The following is a 13081-nucleotide window of genomic DNA, read 5'->3' on the forward strand; positions in this document are numbered from 1 at the left end:
TATGGAGACAGGGAAGTCTCACAACAGGCTCTCTGCAAGCTCAAGACCCTGGGATGGCAATAGTGTGACTCGTTCCAAGTCCAAAAACCTCAGAATCAGGAAAACCGATAGTGTAATTCTCAGTCCAAAGCTGAAGCCCTGAGCACCTGGGAGGCCACTGTTGTGAGTCCTAGAGTTCCAAGTCTGGAGAGCCTGGAGTTCTGATGTCTAAGGGCAGGAGGAGGCTGTCTCAGCTCTAGGAGAGAGTAAGAGAAAGTTCTTTTCTCTTTGTTTTTTGTTTGTTCTATTCAGGCCCCCCCCAGTTGATTGGAAGGTGCCTGCCCACATTGAAGGTGAATCTTCTCCACTCAGTCCATGGATTCACATGCCAGTCACCGCTGGAAACACCCTCACAGATAGCCAGAGGTAATGCTATACCAGTTCTCTAGGCATTCCTTAATTCAGCCAAGGTGACACATAAAATTAGCCATTACATTAGCTAACTTCCATCACTCTGTATTCAGCCTCTTTGCTGCAATGATTGGAATCTACATTCCTCTCGTGTCTCTCATGTTTTTGTCTAGCTCTTGGCAGCAACTCCATAGTCCTTCTAAAAATAGGTTTAACTGATTAAAATATTTTGCTTTAAAGTTTTATTTACTTATATTACAAATTATTTATACTCACTGTGGAAAAATGACAATATAGTCAAGCAAAAAGAAAATCAAAATTTTATAAGTCAGATTAAACATCATTGTGGTCCTTTCTCTGTCTCTGATTCTGTATGTTTACATATGCATGTGGGTATGTGTGCCCATGTGCGTGTGTGTGTGTGTGTGTGTGTGTGTGTGTGTAAAAGGACAGTTTTGGCTGTTTGAAGTTAGCAATTACCTCACCAAAATTTCCCACCAATGTGTGTTTACATCTATTGAAATGCCGGAGCTTTTATTTTGCAAGTAGAGGAGAAGAGAGGAGTTGGGTTGGGTTGAGGGCGGGGTGTAAGAAGAGAAGGAGGAAACTAAAGGGAATAAGGTGGCACCTCTCTCATCCTACCCACTCAACTAGGTTTGAGTCACTGATCAGAGCCAAAAATGGAACAAACCGAATTATAGTTGATCAGGTCTGCACCATTCCCCTCATCATGACTTTATACTGATGTGGTATGTATACAGCATCTGCTGGAAATTCCTCAAGAGAACCAGGGGACACTTCAATTGGCTCTAAGTTTCTGCTTTGAGGAGGGGAAGCTGAGAGGTGTTATATTTGGATGTACATATATGTGATGCTATTTTACATTCATTCAACTTTCCAGTCAATCTTTGTTGAGTGCTATGTTAGTTTTCTATTGCTGTTGTAACAAATCACCACAGATTGAAAACAACACAAATGTATTCTCCTAAAATTCTTGGGGTCAGAGGTCCAAAATGAGTGTCATGGATTAAAATTAAGTTGTTAGCAGAGTTGCTGCTTTGGAAATCTGTGAAGAAGAATCCTTTCCTTGCTTATTTTACATTCTAGAGGCTGCTGCATCCTTGGGCATCATCTCACTCATGTCACCTTTTATTCCCCTTCCTCCGTCATCACATCACCTCTTGTTTCTTTGGTCTTTTTGCCTTTCTCTCATAAATTCCCTTGTGATGACATTAGTGCCCACCTAGATAATTCAGGATAATTCCCCTTCTCAAGATTACATCTGCAAAGTCCCTTTCGCCATATAAGGTTTTCAAATTATTAAAGAAAGAAAACTTGGAATCCAAAATTTTATATCCAGCAAACTTACTCAGATGTGTGGGCATGGTAAAAATGTTTCCAAGTATAGGCACTCCTCAGTTTACATGGTAATGCAGGACTAAAAAGGTTTTGCTATGTTAATAACTAACCGGAAAACTGGGAATTGTTCCATGCCCTTCAGAAATTTTTGTCAAAATATTAAAAACTCTCTTACTCATAAATGTATTAGGAAGTGAAAAAATAGTAAAGCTAGTATTTATTTAATATATTACAATTTACATCTTAGAAACATTAAGAATTAACATATTTCTTTGTGAAAAATATCAAGAATATGATATTTTCATATCTTGGAATTGTTTGATTAAAGGATACAAAGTTTCAGATAGACGGGAGGAATAAATTTTGAGTTCTATTGCATAGTAGGTTGACTAGTTAATAATAGTGTATAATATATTTCAAAATAACTCATAAAGTAAATTTCAAGTGTCTCACCACAAAAAAAAATGGATGAGGTGATGAATGTGTTAGTTATCTTGATTTAGTGGTTCTACATTGTAAAATTTATTAAAACATCACATTGTCTCTTATAAATACAATTATGATTTTCAATTAAAAATCATAATTAAAAAATATCAAGAGTAGTTTCAATAATGCTTGCTTTCTTTCCTTCATATAAATTATGATGTATAAATTACCTCCTAATTAAAGAAGTTAATCTATTTTACTCCTTATTGGCCACTTTGTGATTCTTTCCTTTTGTCTAAATTCTTGATGATATTCCCTTCCAAAAAAAGTCTGTCTCATCATTATAAATATTTGCTGATCATTATAACCATCTGCCTTAACTATTTCTCAGAATCTGAGTGCAGATTTTACAGCAACATTTTTATTTGCAATAGTAGCTTCACCAGGCAGTTTAACATTAATCAATTCATGCTAATTTCTGAAATGGTGAAATTAGACTTTATCCTCATTCTCCTTGTAATTATTGTTTGTTTTCCATGTGGTAACTAATTTCACATTTTGCCTTGAATGCTTGCCAAATGATTGGAATTGTTTGTTAAATCTTTAAAGTAGAAGTAAATGCTCAATTTCAATGATAAGTGGCTTTCTGTTCCCAGTGCAATTTAAACTAAAATATGTTGATATGACTTTATCGTGTTTTTTGTATTTATTAGACATTTTTAACATGGTTCATACTGTACCATCCTGCAGACCTAGTTCTCATCTTTTGCTTTGCTGTTGCCATTTTCAAATCTTATGATTACATCCAATTTCACTTTCAGACTTAACACTTTTTTTCTTTTGCAATTTCATCTTTGTTAGCCAGTTCCCTCACTTGATTATCCATTTTTGCAAAAACATCACATGAGGTTGCTTATCACTGGGAAACAATGAGGCAACACAGCTACATGCTTTGCTGTTTTCACTCGACCTGATTAACAGATGCACAGTGACTGATCACCAACAGACTTTGAAAGAGTGGTGTGGATGTTCACTGCTCTTGACATATCTCTTATTTACAGGATGATCAAAGACTAAAGAGCAAAATTTTTATTTTATGTAATTAATCACAGTTATAATAACTATATTGTGTTAAATGAAATTGAACCATTGTTGTTGGAGTCTGCTGTTATTTAACTAAATTGAAGTAACTGAAATTTGCACATATCAGAATTATGCATAATGAGGACTGCTTGTATATAAGATTTCAGAAGCTTTACCTCACCAAGTTCCAAAGTGAAGACAAATTTTGGATGAGCTACTGAAATGAGAAAAGCAATGACATGGGGAAAAAAAGAAAGAAAATCAATGACAAAGTAAAGGTTGTGTTCTAAGAAATTTATGAAATAAAGGTGATCAAACAGTGTTTGTTGTTGCTTGGAAAAATATTTGAGACCAAAGAAAAATGGAAAATATATCTATATCACATAAAATTAAATGCCTAGATTATAAGAAGCTAATGGGGTGGGGGAGAAGAGACGAAGAAAGAGAGGATATGAGAACATGCTAAACTTTGTGTTTCATTAGCAGGAAAATTAGATACCAATTTTTAAAAGGACAAAGTTAAAAGCAACTGAAATCAAATATGTGCTTTTAGAGGGGTACATCTAGATACAAGAAAACTACATAAAAATAAAAGCAAAGGAATGACAAACGTGATTCAAAATGATGGTGGTTGGGGTGGGGGAGACAATGAGTGGGACAGGAGAGACTATATAGTTAGTGTAAGTTGTTGTTGGAGCCCTAGCTTTTGTTTTGGAGGTGTGGTATACAGCTCAGTGACTGCTGTGAGCTGTATGTTTCCCAGGATTTGTGACTTCAACGAAAGCTTAAGCCAGAGTCTATTTAGCTTCCCTTTTGTAAGGGGTTGGGATGTCTTTTAATAGTGGCAATAAAGCCCACTATTTTATGTATCTATTTTTAAAATAATTTTAACTTTTATTTTAGATTCAGGAGATATATGTGCATGTCTGTCACATGGGAACTCTGTGTGACACTGAGATTTGAGGTACGGATCATCCCATCACCCAGGCAGTGAGCACAGCACCCAATAGGTCATCCCTTAGACCTTCCTCCCTCCCTTCCTCCTCTAGCTGTCTTCATTGTCTATTATTACCATCTTTGTGTCCATGTGTACTCAGTGTTTAGATCCCACTTATAAGTGAGAATATGCAGTATTTGGTTTTCTGTTCCTGCGTTAATTTGCTTAGGATAATGGCCTCCAGCTGCACCCATATTGCCGCAAAGGATATGATTTCATTCTTTTTTATGGCTTCATCATATTCCATAGTTTATATGTAGCACATTTTCTTTATCCAGTCCATCGATTTTTTTCCCCTAAGTTATTGGGGGTACAGGTGGTATTTGGTTACATGAGTAAGTTCTTTAGTGGTGATTTGTGAGATTTTGGTGTGCCCATCATCTGAGCAGTATACACTGCACCATACTTGTGGTCTTTTATCCCTCGCCTTCCTCCCACTCTTCCTCCCTAGTCCCCAGTGTCCATTGTATCATTCTTATGCCATTGTGTTTCATAGCTTAGCTCCCACGTATCAGTGAGAACGTTCTCATATGATGAGAACGTTCTCATACAATGTTCTCATACAAAGTTTGGTTTTCCATTCCTGAGTTACTTCTCTTTGGGCTGGTTCCTTGATTTTTCAATTGTGAATTATGCTGCTATAAACATGCATGTACAAGTATATTTTTCATATAACGACTTCTTTTCTTCTAAGTAGATACCCAGTAGTGGGATTGCTGGATCAAATAGTAGTTCTACTTTTAGTTCTTTAATGAATCTCCACACTGTTTTCCACAGTGGCTGTACTAGTTTGCATTCCCACCAGCAGTGTAGAAGTGTTCCCCGTTCACTGCATTCATGCCAACATCTACTGTTTGTTGATCTTTTGATTACAGTCATTCTTGCAGGAGTAAGATGGTATCACATTGTGGTTTTGATTTGCATTTCCCTGATCATTAGTGATGTTAAACACTTTTTCATATGTTTGTTGGCCATTTGTATATCTTCTTTTGAGAATTGCCTATTCATGTCCTTGGCCCACTTTTTTTTTTTGTCTTTTTTGTTGGGTGGGGGGGATGGAGTCTTGCTCTGTCACCCAGGCTAGAGTGCAATGGTGCGATCTCCACTCACTGCAACCTCCACCTCCTGGGTTCAAGCTATTCTCCTGCCTCAGCTTCCTGAGTAGCTGGGATTACAGGTGCATGCCATGACGCCCAGCTAATTTTTTTGTATTTTAGTCGAGATGGGGTTTCACTGTGTTGCCCAAGCTGGTCTCAAACTCTTGAGCTCAGGCAATCCACCTGCCTCCCCCTCCTAAAGTGCTAGGATTATAGGTGTGAGCCACCAAGCCTGGCCATGTTTGTTTGTTTCTTACTGGTTTGAGTTCATTGTAGATTCTGGATATTAGTCCTTTGTCAGATGTACATATTGTGAAGATTTTCTCCCCCTCTGTGGGTTGCCTGTTTACTCTGATGACTGTTCCTTTTGCTGTGCAAAAGCTCTTTAGTTTAATTAGGTCCCAGCTATTTGTCTTTCTTTTTATTGCATTTGCTTTTGGGTTCTTGGTCATGAAATCCTTCCCTAAGCCAATGTCTAGAAGGGTTTTTCCAATGTTATCTTCTAGAATTTTTATAGTTTCAGGTCTTAGGTTTAAGTGCTTAATCCATCTTGAGTTGATTTTGTATAGGGGAGAGATGAGGATCCAGTGTCATTCTCCTACATGTGGCTAGCCAATTATCCCAGCACTATTTGTTGAAAAGGGTGTCCTTTCCTTACTTTATGTTTCGTTTGCTTTGTTGAAGGTAAGTTGACTGTATTTGGCTTTATTTCTGGGTTCTTTATTCTGTTCCACTGGTTTCTGTGCCTATTTTTGTACCAGTGCCATGCTGTTTTGGTGACTATGGCCTTATAGTATAGTTTGAAATCAGGTAGTGTGATGCCTCCAGATGTGCTCTATTTGCTTAGTCTTGCTTTGGCTATATGAGCTCTTTTTTGGTTCCATATGAATTTTAGAATGTTTTTTTCTAATTCTGTGAAGAATGATGGTGGTATTTTGATGGGGATTGCATTGAATTGGTAGATTGCTTTTGACAATATGGCCACTTTCACAATATTGATTCTACCCATATGAGCATAGGATGTGTTTCTGTTTGTTCATGTAATCTATGACTTCTTTCAGCAGTGTTTTATAGTTTTCCTTATAGCGGTCTTTTGACTCCTTGGTTAGGTATATTCCTAAATATTTTATTTTATTTTTATTTTTGCAGCTATTGTAAAAGTGGTTGAGTCCTTGATTTGATTCTCCGCTTGGTCACTGTTGCTGTATAGAAGAGCTACTTATTTGTGTACATTAACGTTGTATCCAGAAACTTTGCTGAATTCCTTTATCAGTTCTAGGAGCTTTCTGGAGGAGTCCTTGGGGTTTTCAAGGTAAACGATCATATTGTCAGCAAACAGTGTCAGTTTGACTTTCTCTTTACCGATACGGATGCCCCTTATTTCTTTCTTGTGTCTGATTTCTGTAGCTAGGACTTCCAGTACTGTGTTGAAGAGGAGTGGTGAGAGTGGACATCCTTGACATGTTCCAGTTCTCAGAGGGAATGCTTTCAACTTTTCCCCATTCAGTATTATGTTGGCTGTGGGTTTGTCACAGATGCCTTTTATTACATTAAGGTATGTCCCTTGTGTGCTGATTTTGCTTAGGGTTTTGATCATAAAGGATCCTGAATTTTGTTGAATACTTTTTTTGCATCTATTGAGATGATCATGTGATTTTTGTTTTTAATTCTGTTTATGTTGTGTATCACATTTACTGACTTCCATATGTTAAACCATCCCTGCAGCCCTGGTATGAAACCCACTCGATCATGGTGGATTATCTTTTGGGTATGTTGTTGGATTTGGTTAGCTAGTATTTTGTTGTTAAGGATTTTAGTGTCTGTGTTATTCAAGGATATCAGCCTGCAGTTTTCTTTTTTGATTGTGTCCTTTCCTAATTTTGGTATTAGGGTGATGTGGGCTTCATAGAATGAATTAGGGAAGGTTCCTTCTATCTCTGTCTTGTGGAATAGTGTCAAAAGGATTGGTGCCAATTCTTCTTTGCATGCCTGGTAGAATTCTGCTGTGAATCCATCTGGTCCTGGACTTTTTTTTGTTGGTAATTTTTATATTACCATTTCAATCTTGCTGCTTGTTATTGGTCTGTTCAGGGTGTCTAATTCTTTCTGATTTAAGCTAGGAGGGTTGTATTTTTCCAGGAATCTATCCATCTCTTCTAGGTTTTTTAGTTTATGTGTGTAAAGGTGTTCATAGTAGCCTTGAATGATCTTTTGTATTTCAGTGGTGTCAGTTGTAATATCTCCTGTTTCATTTCTTAGTGAGGCTATTTGGATCTTCCCTCTTCTTTTCTTGGTTTATCTTGCCAGTGATCTATCAATTTTATTTATCTTTTCAAAAAACTAGCTTTTCATTTCATTTATCTTTTGTATTTTTTGTTTGTTTCTATTTCATTTAGTTCTGCTCTGATCTTGGTTATTTCCTTTCTTCTGATGGGTTTGGGTTTGGTTTGTTCTTGTTTCTTAGCTCCTTGAGGTGTGACCTCAGAGTGTCTGTTTGCACTCTTTCAGTCTTTTTGACGTAGGTGTTTAGAGCTATGAACTTTCCTCTTACCACTTCCTTTGCTGGATCTCAGTAGTTTTGATAGGTTGTGTCATTATTGTCCTTCATTTCAAATAATTTTTAAATTTCCATCTTGATTTCATTTTTGACCCAAAGCTCATTCAGGGGTAGGTGATTTAACTTCCATGTATTTGCATGGTTTCGAAGGTTCTTTTTGGAGTTGATGTCCAGTTTTATTCCACTGTGGTCTGAGAGAGTGCTTGATATAATTTTAATTTTCTTAAATTTATTGAGTCTCTGAGAGAGTGCTTGATATAATTTCAATATTTTTAAATTTATCGAGGCTCATTTTGTGGTCTATTATATAGTCTATCTTGGAGAAAATTCCGTGCACTGTTGAATAGAATGTGTATTCTCCGGTTGTTGGATGAAATGCTCTGTATATATCTGTTAAGTCCATTTATTCCTAGGCATAGTTTGAATCCATTGTTTCTTTGTTGACTTTCTGTCTTGATGACCTGTCTAGTGCTGTCAGTGGAGTATTGAAGTCCCCTACTATTATTATGTTGCTGTGTATTTCATTTCTTAGGTCTATTAGTAATTTTTTAATAAATTTGGGAGCTCCAGTGTTAGGTGCATGCATGTTTAGGACTGTGATATTTTCCTGTTGGACAAGGCCTTTTACCATTATATAATGTCCCTCATTGTTTCTTTTAACTGCTGTTGCTTTAAAGTTTGTTTTGTCTGATGTAAGAATAGCTACCCCTGCTCGCTTTTGCTGTCCATTTGCATGAAATGCCTTTTTCCACCCTTTTACTTTAAGTTTATCTGAGTCCTTATGTCTAAGTTGAGTCTCCTAAGGCAGCAGATAGTGGGTTGGTGAGTTCTTATCCATTCTGCAGTTCTGTATCTTTTAAGTGGAGCATTATTTACATTCAATATTAGTATTGAAATGTGAGGTACCGTTGCATTTATCATGTTCTTTGTTGCCTGTGTACTTTGTTTTTGCGTGTGCTTTATTTTTGCTTTTCAACTTGTATTTTTGTTTTATAGGTCCTGTGTAATTTATGCTTTAAAGAGGTTCTGTTTTGATGTGTTTCCAGAAGTTTTTCAAGATTTAGAGCTCCTTTTAGCAGTTCTTGCAGTGGTGGCTTGGTAATGGCAAATTCTCTCAGCATTTTTTTGTCTGAAAAAGACTGTATCTTTCCTTCATATATGATGCTTAGTTTCACCCAATACAAAATTCTTGGCTGAAAAGTATTTTGTTTGAGGAGGCTGAAGATAAGGCCCCAGATCCTTCTAGCTTTGTAGGATTTCTGCTGAGAAATCTGCTGTTAATTTGATAGGTTTTCCTTTATAGGTTACCTGGTGCTACTGCCTCACAGCTCTTAAGATTCTTTCCTTTGTCTTAACTTTGGATAACCTGATGACAATGTGCCTAGGTGAAGATCTTCTTGCAACAAATTTCTTGGGTGTTCTTGTGCTTCTTGTATTTGGATGTCTGGGTCTCTAGCAAGGCCAGGAAAGTTTTCCTTGATACTCCCAAATATATTTTCCAAGCTTTTAAAATTCTCTTCTTCCTCAGGAACACTGATTATTCATTCTGAGTTTTGGCCATTTGACATAATTCCAGACTTCTTGGAGGCTTTCTTCATATTTTCTTTTTCTTTGTCTTTGTTGGATTGGGTTAATTTGAACACCTTGTCTTTGAGTTCTAAGTTTCTTTCTTCTACTTGGTTCAATTCTATTGATGAGACTTTCCAGAGTATTTTGCATTTCTAAAAATGTGTCCAAAATTTCCTGAATTTTTCATTGCTTTTTTTCTTTAAGCTATCTATTTCCTTGAATATTTCTCCCTTCACTTCTTGTATAATTTTTTTGAATTTCCTTGCATTGGGCTTCGCCTTTCTCTGGTCCCTCCCTGATAAGCTTAATAACTAACCTCCTGAATTCTTTTTTAGGTAAATCAGGAATTTCTTGGTTTGGATCCACTGCTGGTGAACTAGTGTGATTTTTTGGCGGGGGGACAGTGTTGAAGAGCCTTGTTCTGTCATATTACCAGGGTTGGTTTTCTGGTTCCTTCTCACTTGGGTAGGCTCTGTCAGAGGCAAGGTCTAGGGTGGAAGGCTGTCGTTCAGATTCTTTTGTCTCATGGAGTGTTCCCTTGATGTAGTACTCTCCCCCTTTTCCTATGGATGTGGCTTCCTGTGAGCTGAACTGCAGTGATTGTTATCTCTCTTCTGGGTCTAGGCACCTAGCAAGTCTACCTGGCTCCCGGCTGGTACTGGGAGTTGTCTGCACAGAGTGCTGTGATGTGAACCGTCTATGGGTGTCTCATCTATGGATATTAGTGCCTTTTCTGGTAGAGGTTGGGGGGGGCGGGTGTGCAGTGGACTCTGTGAGGGTCCTTAGCACACTAGATCAGTGGAGTTATGTACCTATGAGGATTATGGATGCCTCTGCTGAGTCATGCAGGTTGTCAGGGAAGTGGGGGTAAGCCGGCAGTCACAGGCCTCACCCAGTTCCCATGCAAACCGAAGGACAGGTCTCACTCCCACCGTGTCCCCTGCCAACAGCCCCAGTCTGTTTCCAGGTGGAGGGCTAGATGGCTTGAAAACCTGCCCCAGGCTATCTACTTCCCAGCTGTGAAAGAAAAGGGCTTGGTTCCTTCCCAGCCTGTGGAGTCTGCACACCAGATTTGCCCTCCCCTGAGTTCTGGCCAGGAGGCTTCTCACCCCATTCAAATTGTTACAAAGTTCAGCTAGAGATTTCCTTCTCCCTGTGCAGTTTTACTCCTTGCTCCTCTGTCTACCCTCCCGATGGATCCCTGTGGTACCAGGCAGGAATGGGCTGCTTAGGGACCCAGTGAGCTCCCAGGGCCTTACTGCTGCTTCCTCTACCGCTGTATTTCACTCGGCTAGCTTGACTCAGCTCCAGGTAAAGTCAGAAACTTCTTCCACGAACAGACTTTCAGCTTCTTCAGTGGGGGTGTGTGTTCGAGAGAAGAGGGTGTCCCTTTCTCACCTCCACTGTTGGGGCAGTCACAGTTTTAGGGGGCTCTCCTGGGTCCTGCAGGAGTAGCCCGCTTCCTTCAGAGGGTCTGTGGGTCCTCTTGGGATTGCTGGTTTGTTCTTATAGTCGATCTGGAGCTAAAATTCATAATGCGAGCCCCCACACGCTGCTCCGCCCGGAGCTGCAATCTAGTCCTGCCTCCCATCTGCCATGATGATTGCTGTCTCCAGTCCTTCATTCATGATCACCTGGATTGATTCCATGTCTTTGCTATTGTGAATTGTGCACCAGTGAACATACGAGTGCATGTCTTTTTGGGAGAACAATTTGTTTTCCTTTGGGTATATTCCCAGTAATGGGAGTGCTGGGTCAAATAGTTGTTTTTCAAGTTCTTTGAGAAATCTCCAAACTGCTTTCTGCAGTAAGCCCTCTCTTTAAATAGCTAGGTTTGTGATTGCTATTTAGTTTACATATTAAACCCCCTTCATATTTATTTACATGTAAATAGTTGATGAAATATTTCATTTAGAGAATAGAGTGAATAGGAGATGAGGAAGCAAAGATTACAAGTCGAGACAATTTTCGTACGTCTAAAATTGGTAATACATTGGTTTGAAATGTTTTTTATTTCTTATGAAAATAAATGTTGGCCGGGCGCAGTGGCTCACGCCTGTAATCCCAGCACTTGGGGAGGCGGAGGTGGGCAGATGGCCTGAGGTCAGGAGTTCGAGACCAGCCTGGCCAACATGGTGAAACCCCGTCTCTACTAAAAATACAAAAATTAGCTGGGTGTGGTGGCAGGCACCTGTAATCTCAGCTACTCAGGAAGCTGAGGTAGGGAGACTCACTTGAATCCGGGAGGTGGAGCTTGCAGTGCGCCAAGATTACACCATTGCACTCCAGCCTGGGCAACAGAGCAAGACTCCGTCTCAAAAAAAAAAAAAAAAAAAAAAGAGAGAGAGAGAAAGAGAGAAAATAAATGTTATGCATATATTCCTGAAACCTACTTATCCCATTCAACAACATATTTTTATATTTCAATGTTAAGAAATACAAATCTATATCACAACTTTAATGACTACATAGAATTCTATATTTGAGGACATTTCATGATTTATTTAAATTGATTCTAAAAATTTTAAGCAATAAATAATGCTATGATAAATATTTTTGTATGGTCATATTTAAACAAGTATGTGATTCTATTTTTTTCAAGCATATAATCAAACCTGGAATAGCTGAATCATTGGGTATGACATATTTTAGGCTTCTGGTACAAACTGACATTTATTTATAAAAGGACAGTTTTCATAAGAAGAAAAAAATACAAAACAAGATGTTCAGTACTTCACATATTTTAGCATTTAACAGCTTGAAACAACACATCTCTTTGCTGTTCTTCTAAATGTTAAGATCACATTTCAAACACACTCATCTCGTTAGGCTTGGCCAACACTCTGTTGTAACTGGCTACCCACCTAATTATTAGATTATTAATAAAAGCAAGCACAAATAAGAAAAAGAGAAAGGGAATAGTCTTCAAGGTTAACTGAATATTTGAAATGTCAATGCAGTGTCAAAATTTGCTGCATGGTTTGGACGTAGTCAATTAAAAGTGTCTTCTCTCTACACTTTTGAAATCCCTATTACCCTGGCATCCAGTACTTTTATTTTTTTAAATTAATTTTTATTATTTATTTTTGAGATGGCATCTGACTCCCTCACCCACGCTGGAGAGCCGTGGCGTGATCTTGGCTCACTGCAACCTCTGCCTCCTGGGTTCAAGTGATTCTCCTGCCTCAGCCTCCCAAGTAGCTGAGACTACAGGTGTGCACCACCATGCCTGGCTAATCTTGTATTTTTAGTAGAGAAGGGGTTTCACCATGTTGGCCAGGCTGGTCTTGAACTCCTGACCTCAGGTGATCACCCACCTTGACCTTCCGAAGTCCTGGAATTATAGGCATGAGCCACTGCGCCCGGCCCCAGTTACTTTTAAAACCTTATTCAAGTACATGTTGCAAATGAATCCAGCTTCTAGGCTAGTGCATAAATTGTAATTTGAAGTTTTAGTTCAATAAGTGAAGCATAATGACTTATTCCATTTTTCCAACATAAATGTTACCAACCAGAACTATGCTTGGGAGGAAGAACAGGGAACGGATGTCAGGAAACCCTGAACTTCCTTCCACTTGTTCCAGATTAACTCATGTGTCTCCT

At 38.5% G+C, this 13081-nt stretch overlaps 1 protein-coding gene across 1 annotated transcript in view; it reads left to right on the top strand.

The window, feature by feature from the left end:
* Positions 1 to 386: 386 nt before the first annotated feature.
* RNF20 (ring finger protein 20) overlaps positions 387 to 13081 on the top strand; it is a 48552-nt gene continuing 35857 nt past the window's right edge. Inside the window, exon 1 of the mRNA XM_031654362.1 lies at positions 387 to 405. The gene's annotated coding sequence lies outside the window, so the exon portion shown is untranslated. The remainder of the gene's footprint in view (positions 406 to 13081) is intronic.

This window comes from Papio anubis, chromosome 13 (assembly GCF_008728515.1).
Source record: "Papio anubis isolate 15944 chromosome 13, Panubis1.0, whole genome shotgun sequence".
Lineage (NCBI taxonomy): Eukaryota > Metazoa > Chordata > Mammalia > Primates > Cercopithecidae > Papio > Papio anubis.